Source organism: Macrobrachium rosenbergii, chromosome 27 (assembly GCF_040412425.1).
Source record: "Macrobrachium rosenbergii isolate ZJJX-2024 chromosome 27, ASM4041242v1, whole genome shotgun sequence".
Classification (NCBI taxonomy): domain Eukaryota; kingdom Metazoa; phylum Arthropoda; class Malacostraca; order Decapoda; family Palaemonidae; genus Macrobrachium; species Macrobrachium rosenbergii.
Genome location: NC_089767.1, coordinates 6681943 through 6699784, shown reverse-complemented (window position 1 = coordinate 6699784; position 17842 = coordinate 6681943). Strand labels below are relative to the sequence as shown.

The window sequence follows — 17842 nt, the reverse complement described above, 5'->3', positions numbered from 1 at the left end:
TTCACCTCATGCGGTGCACTGTGAGCATTACTTAAGGTAATTTATAGCGTCCATTCGGCCCATAGCTGCAACCCCTTTCGCTCCTTTTATTGTACCTTCTTTCGTATTCTCTTTCTTCCATCTTATTTTCCACCCTCTCCTAACAATTGATTCAAAGTGCAACTACTCTGAGGTTTTCCTCCTGCTACAACTTTCAAACCTTTTGCTGTCAATTTCCGTTTCAGCGCTGAATGACCTCATAGGTCCCAGTGCTTGGCCTTTGGCCTAAATTCTACATTCAATTCGATTGAATCCCAGAGGTTGGGCGATGCTCATCCCGGGCCATTTCATCTTCCTTTTATCTTTATGTCATCTGAATAAGGAATTTCCACCATATTATCCCTTAAGGAATCATTTTAATCTGTCCTGTCATCTGATATTCTTTACAAAGCTGTGAATTCCACGACATTTTAAGTATAGTTTCATTATATATATACGTATATATATACAGTATACATATACATATATTTACATAATTTGCATACATACATACTTGGGAGACGTGCAAATTCTCAACTGCAATGTTGGTTTATGCAGTTTCATTATTTTGACTCGTACTACTAGTGACATTTTTTCCTCGCTTTGCATATAATTATAACAAATAACAATAAAATTGTCCTACATAGTACTATAGTACTAACGGTACTCTCTTTAGCAAATGCCTAAACAGGTACACTAAGTAGTGTACCGCCTCATTAACGAACAACCAAACACCCCAATTTAAAATTCCCTCGACAGCCGCGTGAAATTGTTCTAGACCCCTGAGTCATTCTGTAGACACAATGGATTGGGTGTCACCCTTCCCGTTTCGACCTGAGGATTGTAGTTGGCGAAAAATGATCAGTGGTTTTTTAGACCCACTTGTTCGTCTGAGCCAGTGGAGTTGTGGAAGAGATGGCTCGACTCGCTGGCTTTGTTACTGTGAATTATTGTGTGTTCTGTTAATTACTGTGATTTATCGAGTGCTTGTTATTCACGGTAGCTTCGTGGCCGGTCCTGTTGGTGGGCCTACACGGTGAGCATTTTATTTTTTGGTGATTTATATGATTTGCGCTCTCTCTCTCTCTCTCTCTCTCTCTCTCTCTCTCTCTCTCTCTCTCTCTCTCTCTCTCTCTCTCTCATTCTCATTATTGTGTACTTTGTTAATTACTGAGATTTATCGTGTACTTGTTATTCACGGTAGCTTCGTGACTGCTATAATTGGTGGGACTACACGGTGAGAAATTTATTTTTGGTGGTTTATATGATTTATGCTCTCTCTCTCTCTCTCTCTCTCTCTCTCTCTCTCTCTCTCTCTCTCTCTCTCTCTCTCTCTTTCTCTTTCTCTCTCTCTCTCTCTCATATTTGCACATATAGGCCTACATGCATACATACAGTACATACATACATGTATATGTAATGTATAGGCCTATATATGCGTGAGTGGTGTGTACACACTACATCCGTAGAGTCATGAATAACCGTCATCCAGCCCGGGCCAGCCTTCCGTACTCTCTTATATAACCGTCATTTTTAAGGCACAATACTTTCCACCACTGTCGTTCTCGAGCTGTGTTTAAAGAAGTTAATTTTTTATCAATATTTTAATTATTTATGAGTGAAGCCTTTTCGAGCCTTCTTTATCAGCGCCAATTCGGTTAAGAAACTCTAAGAATATTTCTATATAAAGGTCATTAGTTTATGTGACAATTCTGTTTGTTTATCATTATTTTTTTAGGTGGGATAGGTCTAAGACATGACATTTACGAATGAGTTCTGTAATGTAATGTTTCGCGAATGAATATAATGACGTCATCGCAATGACGTCATAATATTTGTTTATAGAAATACTTGTAACTTTTGACTTATTCAGTAGTGTATCTCCGTGTCTTTATTCCTAATTGTTTTATATATATATTCTAATTACTCTATTTATTTCAATTAGTTTTTTTCAGTAATTAAAAGGAATTTAATCCTTAAGTAATATTTCATCCAGGCACGCTGACTGTTAAAGACAGGATCGACTCACTGACTGGTAAAAACGGGATTGATTCACTGGTTGATAAAAACAGGATCGACTCACTGACTGGTGAAAATAGGTTCTACTCACTGACTGGTTCAAAACAGGATTGACTCACTGATTGGTAAAAAAAACAGGATCGACTCACGGAACTGGATCGACTCACTGACTGGTAAAGACTGGATCGACTCACTGACTGGTAAAGACTGGATCGAATCACTGACTGGTAAAGACTGGATCGACTCACTGACTGGTAAAAACAGGATCAGCTCACTGACCGGTACTGGTAAAAACAGTATTGACTCACTTACTGGTTAAAATAGGATAGACACGGACTGGTAAAAAGAGGATCAATTCACTGACTGGTAAAAGCAGGATCTGCTCACAATCACTGACTGGTAAAAACAGGGTTGACTCACACTCACTGACTGGTAAAAACAGGGTTGACTCACACTCACTGACTCGTAAAAACAGGATTGACTCACTGACTTATAACAACAGGATTGACTCACTGACTTATAACAACAGGATCGACTCACAATCACTGACTGGTAAAAATAGGATTGACTCACTGACTGGTTAAAATAGGACTGACTCGATGACAGGTAAAAACAGGATCGACTCACTGACCGGTACTGGTAGAAACAGGATTGACAAGAGTCTGTTAATTTTAGCAATGCATGTAACGGCCACAGTGACCCATGTTATATTGTTTATAAAGAGATGCAAACATCAAGTACATCCTTCCATAATGAAAATTTAGTATGGTAAATTAATTCATTTGATAGGAAACGACACAAACAGGTTTAAGAACGAGTTGGAAACGAGTATCTGATATAGTAAAAAAAATTATCCAGTGTTTTTGGTGATCAATTTTATGTAAACCATTTCTGTGACTTGAACCTTTCCTGTTTATGAAACTAATTCTCACTTCCTTTTTTTCCAGGCCTGTCTCGGAAGGTAAAGGATATTATGCCGAGGTGCCGTTGAAGGCTTTTGAAGATCAAACATATTTTCGGTAAGTCAAGAAAGTTATTCAATTCGTTTGAGGTGTGAAAGCTTCAACAGATTTTGAAGAGGCATGAGGACTGAGCCGCTGGTCAGATATAAAGATTAATGACTTGTCTAGACATTAGATATTTAGTTATTTTAAGTCAGAATTAAAAAACCATTAATTTATGCTGTTACCCATTCCTAATATATATCCGTTCTTGATACATAGACCCATGAATTTTTGTCTTGTGAAACTTTGCCAACACATAACTATATAATCCATTTAGCTGTATTGCAATAATGTTGGTCATTATTATGCGTGCTATTATATCTGTTTTTGTTGATTTCCAGTATTGTTATTTTCAGTTGATTGTATTTTGTCTAATATTTGTGCATGTAGAAAGAATAGATAAGCATTTCCTTAGAATAAAATGATGCTGTCCATAGGTATAAGGTATGGGGGGGGGGGGTGGTAAAAGGAGTCGCCTATGGGTACAGGAGGGTATGAAGTGAAAGCACAAAAGTTTATTGATTAGCAATGACATATTAGAAGTATGGATCCCGTGAGGTTATATAGGCCTACGAATATGACTTATACAATCAGCTTTGACAATACCCTATTGAACAACCACAATTTTAAAGTATTTTTTCTACTAGACATTTGTCAAGGAATTACTTAAAATATAAAAACTTTAAAACGGTGACCTAAAATTCAAATGATGAATAAAGCATTGTTGGGATATTACCCAACCAGTATGTCTATCTCGAAAAAGGAATTTTCCAAGAATTCCTTGAGTGAAAAACAAATTTAGGGAGAGGTTCCAATAGACCATTTGGCTGTATTTTTTTGTGGTCAGTCATCATGAATGGTTGGTCATTACCAATAACTGGATATCATATCAGAGTTATCTAGTTGATTGTAACATTTTCAGAGGGTATATTAGGATAAATTTAAGCCCCGTAGGGGAATAGTGCCGCCAGTGCACCTCACGCGGTGTACTGTAGGCATTACTAAAGGTTCTTTGCAGCGTCCCTTCGGCCCCTAGCTGCAACCCGTTTCATTCCTTTTACTGTACCTCCGTTCATATCTTTCTCCATCTCGCTATCCACCCTCTCCTAATAATTGTTTCATAGTTCAAATGCGAGGTTTTCATCCTGTTACACGTATAGAGTCTTCTTACTGTCAATTTCCTGACCAGCGCCGAATGAACTCATAAGTCCCAGCGGTTGGCCTTAGGCTTAAATTTATATTCCATTCCACTCCACTAAGTCCAGCAGTCGAGGAAAAATATGTGAATGAATTCAAATCACGTTTTTCAATAATTATCCTGTGGATTTAAGTCTTGAGTGCAAGATATTAAAAAGAGCCATTTGAAATTTCATTTGACTTCCAAAATCACTTTCAATGTTCATTTTTATCGCGTGCACGGAAAAATGTGGCGAGTGTTGATCCACAGTCTGATTCGTATATGAAATCAGACGAACTTTGGAAAGATCGCTCTTAACATTTGAGGGCAGAAATCATGACTGCTAGTTTATATCATTTTGTATACGAGTATGTATATATACATATATATATATATATATATATATATATATATATATATATATATAAATATATATATATAAATAATATAATATATATACACATATATATATATATGTATATCTGTGTATATATATATGTATATATACAGTATATATCATATGTACATATGTATATATATCTGTATATAATGTATATAATGTATAAATGTATATATGTATATATATGTATGTACATAGGTATGTATATATGTATATGTATTTATGTATATGTATATACATATGTATATGTATGTATGTAGTATATATGTATGTATAGTTGCATAAATATATATATGTATATATACAGTATATATGTATAGATATGTATATACATATATATATACATATATGTATACATATATGTACTGTACATATATATATATATATATATATATATATATATATATATATATATATATATATATATATTTATATATATATATATATTTATATATATGTACTGTATATAGATATGTATATGTATGTATACAGATATGTATATACATCTAATATATATGTACATGTTATACAATCATGAAGCTACAAATGTCGTTTAATATCCAATTCACTCTATTTCGGGAATATCCCCGATGGGGATTTATCACCGAAGGGGAATTGAAAGTGATAAATGTATCGGTACCGCCGGGTCTCGAACCCTTGACACAGGACCTTCCACCTGCGAGGTTTTCCTCCTGCTACGCCTTTCAAACCTTTTACTGTCAGTATCTGTTTCAGCGTTGAATAATCTCATAGGCCCCAGTGCTTAGCCTTTGGCCTGAGTCCTATATTCCAATTTATTCCTTTCGTTAACTTATTCTATTAAAGATTATGGCAGCAACAGCAGCGTATAAATTACAATAATTTGTTTCTATTTTTCTAATAATTACTTTTCATCTGTAAATGAAAGATCACGCTAGAGCATAATATTTGCCTTGCACAGGACAATTTCTCCCTGGTCCCTCCCCTGCAGAAAACTCATTGGGAAAGTAAAGAAACTTACTTATAATTCAAACTCTCCTGACTCGGCTTGATTTTGACTGAAGCTTACGCAAATCATAATTATCATAATGAGAACTCTGTCAGTCATCTTCAGCCCTGACGCGAAGGGTAAAAACTAGAACTGCCCGAGCCAGAGACAGTTGAATACATTATGAAGGCAGTGAGTAAGTAAAACCTTCTGTGGAAAAGAACTGCATTAAATCGCTGTTCCCCTAAAAGGCTCTTCTGAGGCATTATGCATTCCGCATAATGGATGGTAAAAAGGCTTCATTACCATAAGAGCGGTTTCCATTTTTATTGGTTTGAAAAGGCTAAGTTTATAGCTGAGCTTTTAAGGAAAGACATTGTTTAGGAGGGGGGTTGCTTCTTAAGGAATTGGCACTGGAGTATAAAATATAGGCCAAAGGTCAAGCGCTGGGACTTATGAGGTCATTCAGCGTTGAAACGGAAATTGAGAGCAAAAATGTTTTAAAGGGTGTAACAGGAGGGAAACCTCGCGGTTGCTCTATGAAATAATTGTTAGGAGAGGGTGGATAGCAAGATGGAAGAGAGAGAATACGAACAGATGTAGTGTAAAATGGAAAAGAGGGGTTGCAGCTAGGGCCCAATGGACGATGCAAAAACCTTAAGTAATGCCTACAGTGCACCTCGTGAGGTGCACTGACGTGGGGGAGGCTCCTTCTGTTGGTCAAGGCAGGTGACGAATAGGTTTAATTCTTGATGCTCTCTTAATCTTAAATGAGACTGCGAGGACACACATGGTTTAATGTACAGTATACAAGTTGCTCCCCGTAGGGAGGTAGCGCCGTCAGTATACCTCAAGCGGTGCACTGTAGGCATTACTAAAGGTTCTTTGCAGCGTCCCTTCGGCCCCTAGCAGCAACCCCTTCCATTCCATTTACTGTACCTCCGTTCACATCACGTTTTAAAAAAGAAAGATTAAAGCTATAACCTAAAAAAGAGGAAGGATATTTATATGACTCATCAAGATATTCTGTGAATAATTATTTATATCAATATAATCTACGATCTTGATCCTACGATCAGTTTTTGGCCCCGTTGTAAAATGGCCCACTCGTGGGAAATATTCTGACCGAGGCCGAACGAAATGAACAGTATAAAGTCGGAAGCTTGCAAAGAAGAATTCGTCCAAATGGTGTCACTTTTCAAATGAAAAGAAACCGATGAAATTTAAGTGACACTAGTGATGGCATATATATGTATATATATGTATATGTATATATATATGTATATATGCATACATATATATACACATATATGTGTATATATATGTTAATATATCATAGACACACTGACAATAATTATATGAAGACTTCTGCAAACATTTTTTTTTTTTTTTGCAAATGTTCATTGAGATTATCTAGCCAAGGCAAAATTCATGACAATCTTGCGGCACCCTTAGGCACTGCCCGTGGCACCCCAGGGGATGCAACGGCACCCAGTTTGAGAATCACATCAGAATTTCCCTCAGTAGACTTAGTATATTCCACTGACGAAGTTTTGAGCTCAGGGGTCCACGCCAGGCGTCCTGTTCGACATGGAAGTATTTTTAAAACTCATGATAGTCATGTGAAAAACTGCAAACATGGCCATTTGAAAATAATGCTCGATTTTTAGCCATTAGGAATATTTTTTATAGCGCTAATGATAGCAATATTGAAGTTCTTTTTCAATTACATCTCACTTATAGGTTATCAGTGATGTGTAATTACACAGAACTCACAATTTAATTGCTCTGAATGTTTTTCTCAAAGACTGTACTATCAAAAATATTAGTCTAATTCCCTGGAACTATCTGCCTTACACACAAAAATAATGGCTATAAATATCACACTTTTTAGTTTTCTGTAAAAGAAAACTATTGTGCCGGCTTTGTCTGTCCGTCCGCACTTTTTTCTGTCAGTCCACACTTTTTCTGTCCGCCCTCAGATCTTAAAAACTGTTGAGGCTAGAGGGCTGCAAATTGATATGTTGATCATGCACCCTCCGATCATCAAACATACCAAATTGCAGCCCTCTAGCCTCAGTAGTTTTTATTTTATTTAGGGTTAAAGTTAGCCATAATCATGCTTCTGGCAACGATATTGGATAGGCCACCACTGGCCCGTGGTTAAAGTTTCATGGGCCACGGCTCATACAGCGTGCTGAAAAGGCAGTCTAAGCAGAAATTTATATATGTATATATAACGTATATGTTTATTTATATAAATATGTACATTTATACATATATGCATGTATATATATATATATATATACATGTATGAATATATGTTTGTGTATAGATAGATAAAAAGATAGAAATATAAAACATATTTTTAGTACTCTCTCTCTCTCTCTCTCTCTCTCTCTCTCTCTCTCTCTCTCTCTCTCTCTCTCTCTCTCTCTCTCTCTCCCCATTGCCCTTAAAGAAAATGCATGCCATCCGTTTGAAAAATGCCAGCAGTTCAATTTGTGCCTTCAAGCAAACGGGCTTTGGATTTCATTCAGATTCTTTTGTTTTGGAATAATTTCCTTCGCGAAGATATTTCCCCTCCGTTGTGCCTTCAAAGTCTTCTTTTTGTTTTTGAGATCCGATTGAGACTTATTCTCCTCTTCTGACAAATTAGCTTTTAGCGAGTCATGTATATGTATATATATATATATATATATATATATATATATATATATATATATATATATATATATATATATATATGTTTATATATTATATATATTAATATATAAAACAATACATATGTATGTTTGTACTTATATATACATACATATGTATACTATACATATATATATATATATATATATATATATATAGAGAGAGAGAGAGAGAGAGAGAGAGAGAGAGAGAGAGAGAGAGAGAGAGAGAGAGAGAGAGAGAGAGAGAGAGAGAGAGAGTGGATTATGCATGTTGTCATGCCCATGACAGGTCTGATAAGTGCAATTTTTACTCCTGAATTTTCCTCCTGTCCTTCAGTCAGCCGCTAAAAAGATCAATAATACTTTTAAATTTACCAAAACCTTAACAGACTAAGCACTCGGACGCAGACTGCAGGCAATGTGACCTTTCAAAATAATAAGAACATGAAGATGGTGTTCAGAGACGAATACTTTATGCTTTGTGTAGCTGCTTTCCAAAGAACCCGAATCTACTGGGAAGAAAATATAAGTCGTAGTTGAAAGCTTGGAAGAGTTGACGGGCCGCAGATTCCTGAGATGTATGCTAGTATTGCACCAGCCCCGGTTTTTTTTCCGTGCCCCTAGGTTAGGTTAGGTGGCTGGGTTAGGTGAGGTTAGGTTGGGCTAGGCTAGATTAAAGTAGGGATGTTGATGTACTTTGGGTGTGGGAAACATAATGAGATTATTTTCAAGAAAATTTGTTAGAAGAAATGAAGTCATACGTCGTCAAGGCCATGTTGCAAGAAACATTAAGAGAAATGAAAGCCTTCTCGACTACTCTACGTAAAGTTCGTTGTTAGTTTTTATATACTAAACTGACATTATTATCTCAAACATACTGAACCACTGTGGGGTTGCTGTTTCTTAACTCAAATACTGCGATGTGTTCACCTTTCCGTCATTCTAAGGAAGTCCCACTCTCCCCTATGTACCACTCATAACTGATCCTTCCACAGAGTGACATATGTCCCAGTTTCAAATAGGTTATTCGTAATGAGTTTCTTTGTAAAAATTATTATATATCTTTTATTTTATTATTTTCTTTTTGTTCCAAATGGTGACCCCTTGCCAACACGTTTAATTAGGAAAATTCACCCAGAGGTACTTCCATCCCCACTGGGAAATAAGCGATTCAGAGCAATTAAAAGCCCGACTGGAGGGGAGAGGCCCTCGTATTCTAGGGAAGGAACGAAGTTAAAAAGGGTTAAAATTTCTTTTTTTCTATGTTAGCATTTAAGCTTACGCTACGGCCTATTGGATGTAAAGTACTTTGCATTTTGAACAATAAACACTTAGGATAATTGTTTCTCTCTTTGACCCGACTTGACATGACCTGACCTGATCAACAGCAACAACAGCATTTGTAGACACTCTCCTCTCACTCTGATCTGACCTGACCTGACCTGACCAACAGCAACAACAGATCAGAGTTAGAGGAGATTTCTACAAATACTGTTATTATTGTTGGTCAGGTCAGGTCAGATCAGATCAGAGTGAGAGGAGAGTGTCTACAACCTCCTCTCACTCTGATCTGACCTGACCTGACCTGACCAGCAATAACAGCATTTATGGACACCCCCCTTCACCCTTATCTGACCTGACCTGACTTGACCTGACCAACGGCAATAACAGCATTTGTAGACACTCTCCTCTCACTCTGACCTGACCTGACCTAACCAACAGCAATAACAGCATTTGTAGACACTCTCCCCTCACTCTGATCTGACCAACATCAATAACAGCATTTGTAGGACTCTCGAAAAAATAACTATCTCTATCTGACTGATGTCGTTCAACAAAAAGCGAGTAAAATATGCACCCAAGTTACTTCAGCGCAATCGAGTTTTCTGTACAGCCGCTACGGGGTGTAATCAAGGCCACCGAAAATCGATCAATCTTTCGGTGGTCTCGGTATGAGGCTGTATGAACCGCGGCCTATGAAACTTTAACCACGGCCCGGTGGTGGCCTATCCTATATCGTTGCCAGAAGCACGATTATGGCTAACTTTAACCTTAAGTAAAATGAAATCTACTGAGGCTAGAGGACTGTAATTTGGTATGTTTGATGATTGGAGGGTGGATGATCAACGTACCAATTTGCAGCCCTCTAGCCTCGCTAGTTTTTAAGATCTGAGGGCGGGCAGAAAAAGTGCGGACGGACAGACAAAGCCGGCACAATAGTTTTCTTTTACAGAATAAAAATTGTGAAATTAAAAAAAAAAGGCAGAATGAAGTCATTTCTTATTAAATGTTATTGTTTATAATAGCAATCAGAAATAGTAAGAAGAAATATGTCCAATCCTCTTGCCTCTCTCTCTCTCTCTCTCTCTCTCTCTCTCTCTCTCTCTCTCTCTCTAGAAAAAAATAATGAGAAATTCGCATCATACATTAGTATCATTCGTGCACATGAAAAGTAAAAAAGCAAATAAAAATAAAAAGTCCCATTAAAAATAAAATATTCAACATCTCAGCCCTTAGTCTAGTCTCTCTCTCTCTCTCTCTCTCTCTCTCTCTCTCTCTCTCTCTCTCTCTCTCTCTCTCGGCCCAGTGAAAAATGGTATTTTCTCTTGCAAGAAACTGGGGTTAATATTATTTTTTCGCTATAGTTAATGGCTCCTACATTGTGTCCTCAAAAACTAGTGTAACCTAATTTCACAGATGTCTGTCTTCAATTCTCAGTCCGCTGGATTTAGTTGTCATATAATCAGTACCTTCATTTTGAAATCAGCCTCCTTCTCTCGCACCTTTACTGCTATTTTGGGTTTTCATTTTCTTTTGTGTTTGTATATGCAATTTATATATATATATATATATATATATATATATATATATATATATATATATATATATATATATATATGACTGTGAAATATTTTCTGTTAAAAGAATTCCATCATATATAAGGAGCCCATAAAAACGCCAAAATGTAGAAAATAAATGCTACATTTCAGAGACCAACTGTCTCTCTCTTCAGGCAAGTAATGAATGAGAAGAGTTATAGAAAACCACTTATGACAAATTGTCAACTGGAGTGACGTAACGGCTGACGTATGGACCTTCTGGTATAAATACCACTTTTCTGTAACTCTTCTCATTCATTACTTGCCTGAAGAGAGAGTCAGTTGGTCTCTGAAATATAGCATTAACTTTCTACATTTTGGTGTTTTTATGGGCTCCTTATAATTGATGGAATTCTGTTTTGACAGAAAATATTTCACATTCATATATACACATATATATATATACATTTATATGCATATACATATACATACATATATATATATATATATATATATATATATATATATATATATATATATATATATATATATATATATATATATTCCTCTAACTCATTCTGCTTGTCTGTTTCAGGGGATATATAACATGGCTTTGATAATGATCACTGCTAAATTAAGTGTATGGGAAGGAAAATAAATCCCCACCATGAGGAAACAGGTGCATTAAGCTTTGCCTGAGAGTGCTTGACAAATCCTCCTTGGAATCTGGAGTGTCCTCAGACAAGTCGGATAAAAGACAATTATTTGTCTTATCAATTTACTTTTATTTCTCTTTTTTACTTAGATTTTGATTATGATCATCTGCATTAATTTTAAATTCTTATTCAACAGCACAATGAATTTTATGATCCTTCAGTCCTTTAGTCTTTGATGATGATTAATGCCACATTACTAATACATCTTTCCCATGTTTTGATAAAAAAATATGAATGACAATAAATGTTTTCTTTATTTGAATTTCGTCATAAGCTAAAAACCTTAAAATTGTCGTAAACATGTCCCAAATAAATTTTAAAAATCAGAGCAATCGAGTTTTCTGTACAGCGTATAATGCCGTATGAAACAATCAGCCACGGCCCATGAAACTCTCAGCCGCGGCCATGAAACCCTCAGCCACGGCCTGGTGGTGACCTGTGTTGTTGGCACCTATAGCGCTGCCAGACGCACGATCATGGCTAACTTTAACCTTAAACAAAATAAAAAAAACTTCTGAGGCTAGAGGGCTGCAATTATGTATGTTTGATGATCGGAGGGTGGATGCTCAACATACCAATTTGCAGCCCTCTAGCCTCAGTAGTTTTGAAGATCCGAGGGCGGGCAGAAAAAGTGCGGACGGACAGTCAAATAGCCATCTCAAGAGTTTTCTTTTACAGAAAACTAAAAAAAGAGAAAAGTTTGAACGAGAAAAACCTCAGATCAAGCAGATAGTCAAAGGATAAAGCTAGGAGACGTTCATAAAGAAATATTAATACATTTTTTCTAAAACTTTGAGATAAACTTGAATATTCACAGATATCAAGTGGCAGTCTACGAAGAGTTGGAAGGGTTGAATTGGGGACGGGGGAGGGGGGGTTGTGAGTGAAGGTGGGGAGTTTATTCAGTTGGGGGGAGGGTAGAAAGAGGTAGGTCATTTGCATTTTAAGGTCGCGCAAGAGAGCGTGTGCGTATCCATGTAAAAGCCTTATATTTGTATTTCCTGAAGAGTCCGGAGTTCCTGGGATTTAAAAAGCAAAATGTAGGAAGTTCAATGGACCTTCCCTGTTTGCTTTGGTAAATAGTGAACAGGGTGATGTAAGCTTAAGTTGGCTGTATTTATGTAAGAGCGAAATATTCGTTGATGGGTGCAAATATATTTATCATATATATATATATATATATATATATATATATATATATATATATATATATATATATATATATATATATATAATTTGTATCTATCAACGACTATTTCGCTCTTACGTAAGTACAGATAACTTACGCTTGCATCACCCTGTTCACCATGTACCAAAGTTAAAAGAGAACACCCATTGAACGTCCTACATTTTGCCTTTTAAATCCCAGGAACTCGAACTCCGGACTCTTTAGGAAATACAAATACAAGGCTTTGCGTGGATACGCTCACGCTCTCTTGCACGACCTGTTTGCTCAAATATCCTTTACTAGCAGACTAAAAAATATGTAAAAATAAATTCACAAGAAAGGTCGTAAAATGACAGATATATAATGAACAGATGCACCTGGAATCCAACACAGTTGAAGAAATAGTGTTCTTATCAAAACAAGGTTAAGTCTTTGAGAGGTTTTACAAAAGATTAGGCCTAACTGCTCGGAACCAGGGAGGAGTCCATTAAAGGATTATACAGGGGAAAAGACTGACCACCAAAAATGACCTTGGAATAAATAAGCTGATTACATATGTTTATAAAAGTACAACACTAATATATTCTCCTTTTAGTAAATAACAAAAATTTTTGCAAAATGAACATTTTAAAAAAAACTAAAAAAACATACGAATACATAGAAAATATATATAAGGTGACTAATTAGTAATTAAGTCAGTGATTTTATCTTTAAGGTAATTCTTGAACATTTTACTAATACCGGGGTCCAAATAATACATGCCAGGGATAAGGTTGAAATCACAATTGGATGTAAGCTGTATAATAGCAGATTCTAAAAGATTTCTTGAAGAGAGATCTTTCGATCTGGCAATCGCTGAACTTTCAGTTCAATTTATCCTGTGATAATTTTTACTTGAATGGACGATTATTGCATTGAATGTTTGCTTAGTTTTGACAGAATACTTAAGCTGTTTACTTCTCACTCCTAAATCTTTACTTGACTGACCGATATAAAAAGAACAGGGAATTTTATATGTTGTTGCTTTCCTTAGGGTTATTTTTTATTAATATTCCTTTTAGTGTGTTGCAGGAAAAATCGAGGTTGACATTAAAAGGTTTTAACAATGATTTTATGGTTTCAAAACCATTAAAATAAGGCAAGCTAAGAATATTCTTAGGGGTTTCTTCCTCCATGTCACTTTCACTATAAAACTTTTTGTGGGCTTTGCTATAGCAGATATCTAGTATATGTGAAGGATAACATAGACCTGTTCCTATTTTTCTCATGTGTTCGATTTCTTGATCCAAATACTTGGGACTTACAATGCAGAATGTTCGTAAAAACATTCCCCAGTATTTTGATCAAGAAATCGAATACATAAGAAAGGTAGGGACAAGTTTATGTTACCCTCCACATATAATAAATATCTGCTGGTGAAAGTGACATGGAGAAACAAAAACCCTAAGAACATTCTTAGCTTGCCTTATTTTAGTGGTTTTGAAAACTTAAAATCATTGTTAAGATCTTTTAATGTCAACCTCGCTTTTTCCTATACCACACTAAAAGGTATGCTAATCAAAAAAGGCCCAGTACCACTCCGTTGTTTCACTTTCCTGCGTGGCATTTGCCTTTATTGATAATATGCATTGCGTTCCATATTTTCGTGATTCAGTTATACATATATTATATATATATATATATATATATATATATATATATATATGTGTGTGTGTGTGTGTGTATATATGTATATATATGTGTGTGTACATACATACATATACTATGCACATATACACAAACATATATATATATATATATATATATATATATATATATATATATATATATATATATATATATATATATATATATATATATATAGTGTGTGTGTGTCACTTCATGTGTGGCGTACTGCGAGTTATATCCTGATATAAATAATTAATTAATTAAAGGTTTTAATAAGGTATTACTCCTGCTTACCACCTCTGGCTAAATAAACTATCAAATATCCAATTAATATTTAGGAACGACGCCTCTGTTAATTACATCAGTCTAATTATTTAAACGAATTATTGCCTGAATATTCATTTCAGAGAGGAAACATTTCAGTGTTGATGTCCGTCTGGTATACTAGACGAGAGACAATGACAAACTGATCCCCTATTTTGCCAATCCGTTTATTGTCTTAGTTCCAACCGTTTTATTTCATTAATTTTTTCCAAGTCACACAAAGTTATATTTTGACTTTGAATGCAAAGATACGTGCACCTGCACATAGGAACGCATATACACAAATAAACACACAAGCACACACACACACATATATATAATATAAATATATATATATATATATATATATATATATATATATATATATATATATATATATATATATATATATATATATATATATATTTCAAAACAACATCTCTCACATGAGCAACAAAGAAAAAAACATAAGAGCCACTTCAATAGTGCAGGTCAACACAAATTCGTGAATTACGATTTTAGGAATGTCCAGTGTTCAGCGTCTGATCTCGGTATAATGTTGTACAGTATGAGCCGCGGCCTACCCCCTATCGTTGCCTATCCTTTATCGTTGCCAGAAGCACGATTATGGCTACCTTTAACCTTAAATAAAAAAATAACAACTACTGAGGCTAGAGGGGTGCAATTTGGTATGTTTGATGACTGAAGGGTGGATGATCAATATACCAATTTGGAGCCCTCTAGCCTCAGTAGTTTTTAAGATCTGAGGGCGGACAGAAAAAGTGCTGACAATAAAGTGCGGATGGACAGACAAAGCCATCTCAATAGTTTTCTTTTACAGAAAACTAACAGGAAAATGCCTACCAGTGTGGGAGTATTCATACAGGGTGATTGCAGTGTAGATAATTAATCAAACCAGTTTGTGATCTGTGTAGCAGAGGTACTGACAGAATATTTCTAACAAATGTCGAAGGCCTCGTGTTCGAGGAAAAATATGTTAACAATTTTAACACGTTGTTATGTGAACATCGAGAAATGTTAATGAGCATCACCTGTGTACCTATATACAAATCACCTGATCGTGACCTAAGATTATCATAAAGGAAAACAATTCATTGAAAAGGAATGAATAATTAGATTTAGACTAGAAAGCCGCGTCATGGGGTACTTGACATACAGCCATTCAGCGCAGAAGAGAGAGAAAAGAGGGAGTTTGGGTATTTGGGCAGCAAGAGAGATAGACCCAGGAAATGAAGGAGATGAAGAACAGGGATCTGAAAGTGAAGCTGGGAGCAAACGCCAGTCATGACTGGAGAGATTGGACAGCAAGATGGAAGAAATGAAACTGATATGGAGGTAAACTAAACGGCCGAGAAGTGGATATATCTAGGGGCCGAAGGAACGCTGCAAATACTCTTTACTAAGATTGTCATACTACAGTAAAGCATGTTGGAAACAAACGTCGCCAACTCGTTGCACACACGTCACAAACAGCCTGCATACAAGTCAATGATTTATAGGTGGTTCTGCCCAGTGCTTCAGACGATCATCCGGAATTTGCTGAAGGTTCGTTCTCTACTTACTGTCCTCGACTTGTTTTTAACCTGTTTGAGATTTAAGTACGATAAGCTCCCGACGAGTGTTTATAAAATGTTTTATTGTATCATGAGCGCACTCTATTGCCTACAGTGCACCACACGTGCACTACCGGCTCAACGAACTAGTATGTGAGTGCACAACTTACTTGAAGGATTGGAAATGTGTATGACCTCTGCAATCCCAGATTTAAAATGGCTCACAGCGGCGTTACAGAGGCAGATGCAGCAAGACACAGCTGGAACAGCAGTGTTACAGAGGTAGATGCAGCAAGACACAGCTGGAACAGCAGCATTACAGAGGTAGAGAGAGACAGCTGGAACAGTTAGCATTACAGAGGTAGAGAGAGACAGCTGGAACAGCAGCGTTGCAGAGGTAGATGCAGCATGACACAGCTAGAACAGCAGTGTTACAGAGGTAAAGAGACACAGCTGGAACAGCAGCGTTACAGAGGTAGATGCAGAAAGACACAGCTGGAACAGCAGCGTTACAGAGGTTAAGAGACACAGCTGGAACAGCAGCGTTACAGAGGTAGATGCAGCGAGACACAGCAGGAACAGAGGCGTTACATAGGTAGAAAGACAGCTGGAACAGCAGCGTTACAGAGGTAGATGCAGCGAGACACAGCTGGAGCAGCAGCGTTACAGAGGTAGATGCAGCAAGACACAGCAGGAACAGCATCGTTACAGAGGCAGATACAACAAGATACGGAAGCAACAAATCCCTCCAACTGATATTCTGAAGGAAAAAACAACAAAATAAGTAAATAAATTCTCCCATTTCCCAGACCAAATCTACCTTCCCTCCCCACCCTCCCCCGCGTCCAAAAGCCTTCCACTTAGACCTGTGTTAACATTCTGATCTTACCCCGTTTCTTTCACCCTTCGCTTATCTCAATCTCCTCCTCCTCTTCCTCCTCCTCCTCCTCTTTTCTTGCTTCTTCCTCCCCCTCTTTTCTTGCTTCCTCTTCCTTTCTTGCTTCCTCCTCCTCCTCTTCCTCCTCTTTTCTTGCTCCCTCCTCCTCCTCTTCCTCCTTTTTTCTTACTTCCTCCTCCTCCTCCTCCTCCGCCTCCTCCTCCTCCTCCTCCGCCTCCGCCTCTTCCTCCTCCTTTCCTCCTCCTCCTCCTCCTCTTCTTCTTCCTCCTCCCTCCTCCTCCTCCTCCTCCTCCTCCTCCTCCTCCTCCTCCTCTTCCTCCTCCTCCTCCCCTCTTCCTCCTCCTCCTCCTCCTCCTCTTCTTCTTCTTCCTCCTCCTCCTCCTCCTCCTCCTCCTCCTCTTCCTCCTCCTCCTCCCCCTCTTCCTCC

General features: G+C 36.9%; 1 protein-coding gene across 1 annotated transcript in view; it reads left to right on the top strand.

The window, feature by feature from the left end:
- Window positions 1-884: 884 nt before the first annotated feature.
- Window positions 885-17842, top strand: part of Uba5 (Ubiquitin-like activating enzyme 5) — a 71792-nt gene continuing 54834 nt past the window's right edge. The window contains exons 1-2 of the mRNA XM_067128833.1: window positions 885-1054; window positions 2985-3056. The gene's annotated coding sequence lies outside the window, so the exon portion shown is untranslated. The remainder of the gene's footprint in view (window positions 1055-2984; window positions 3057-17842) is intronic.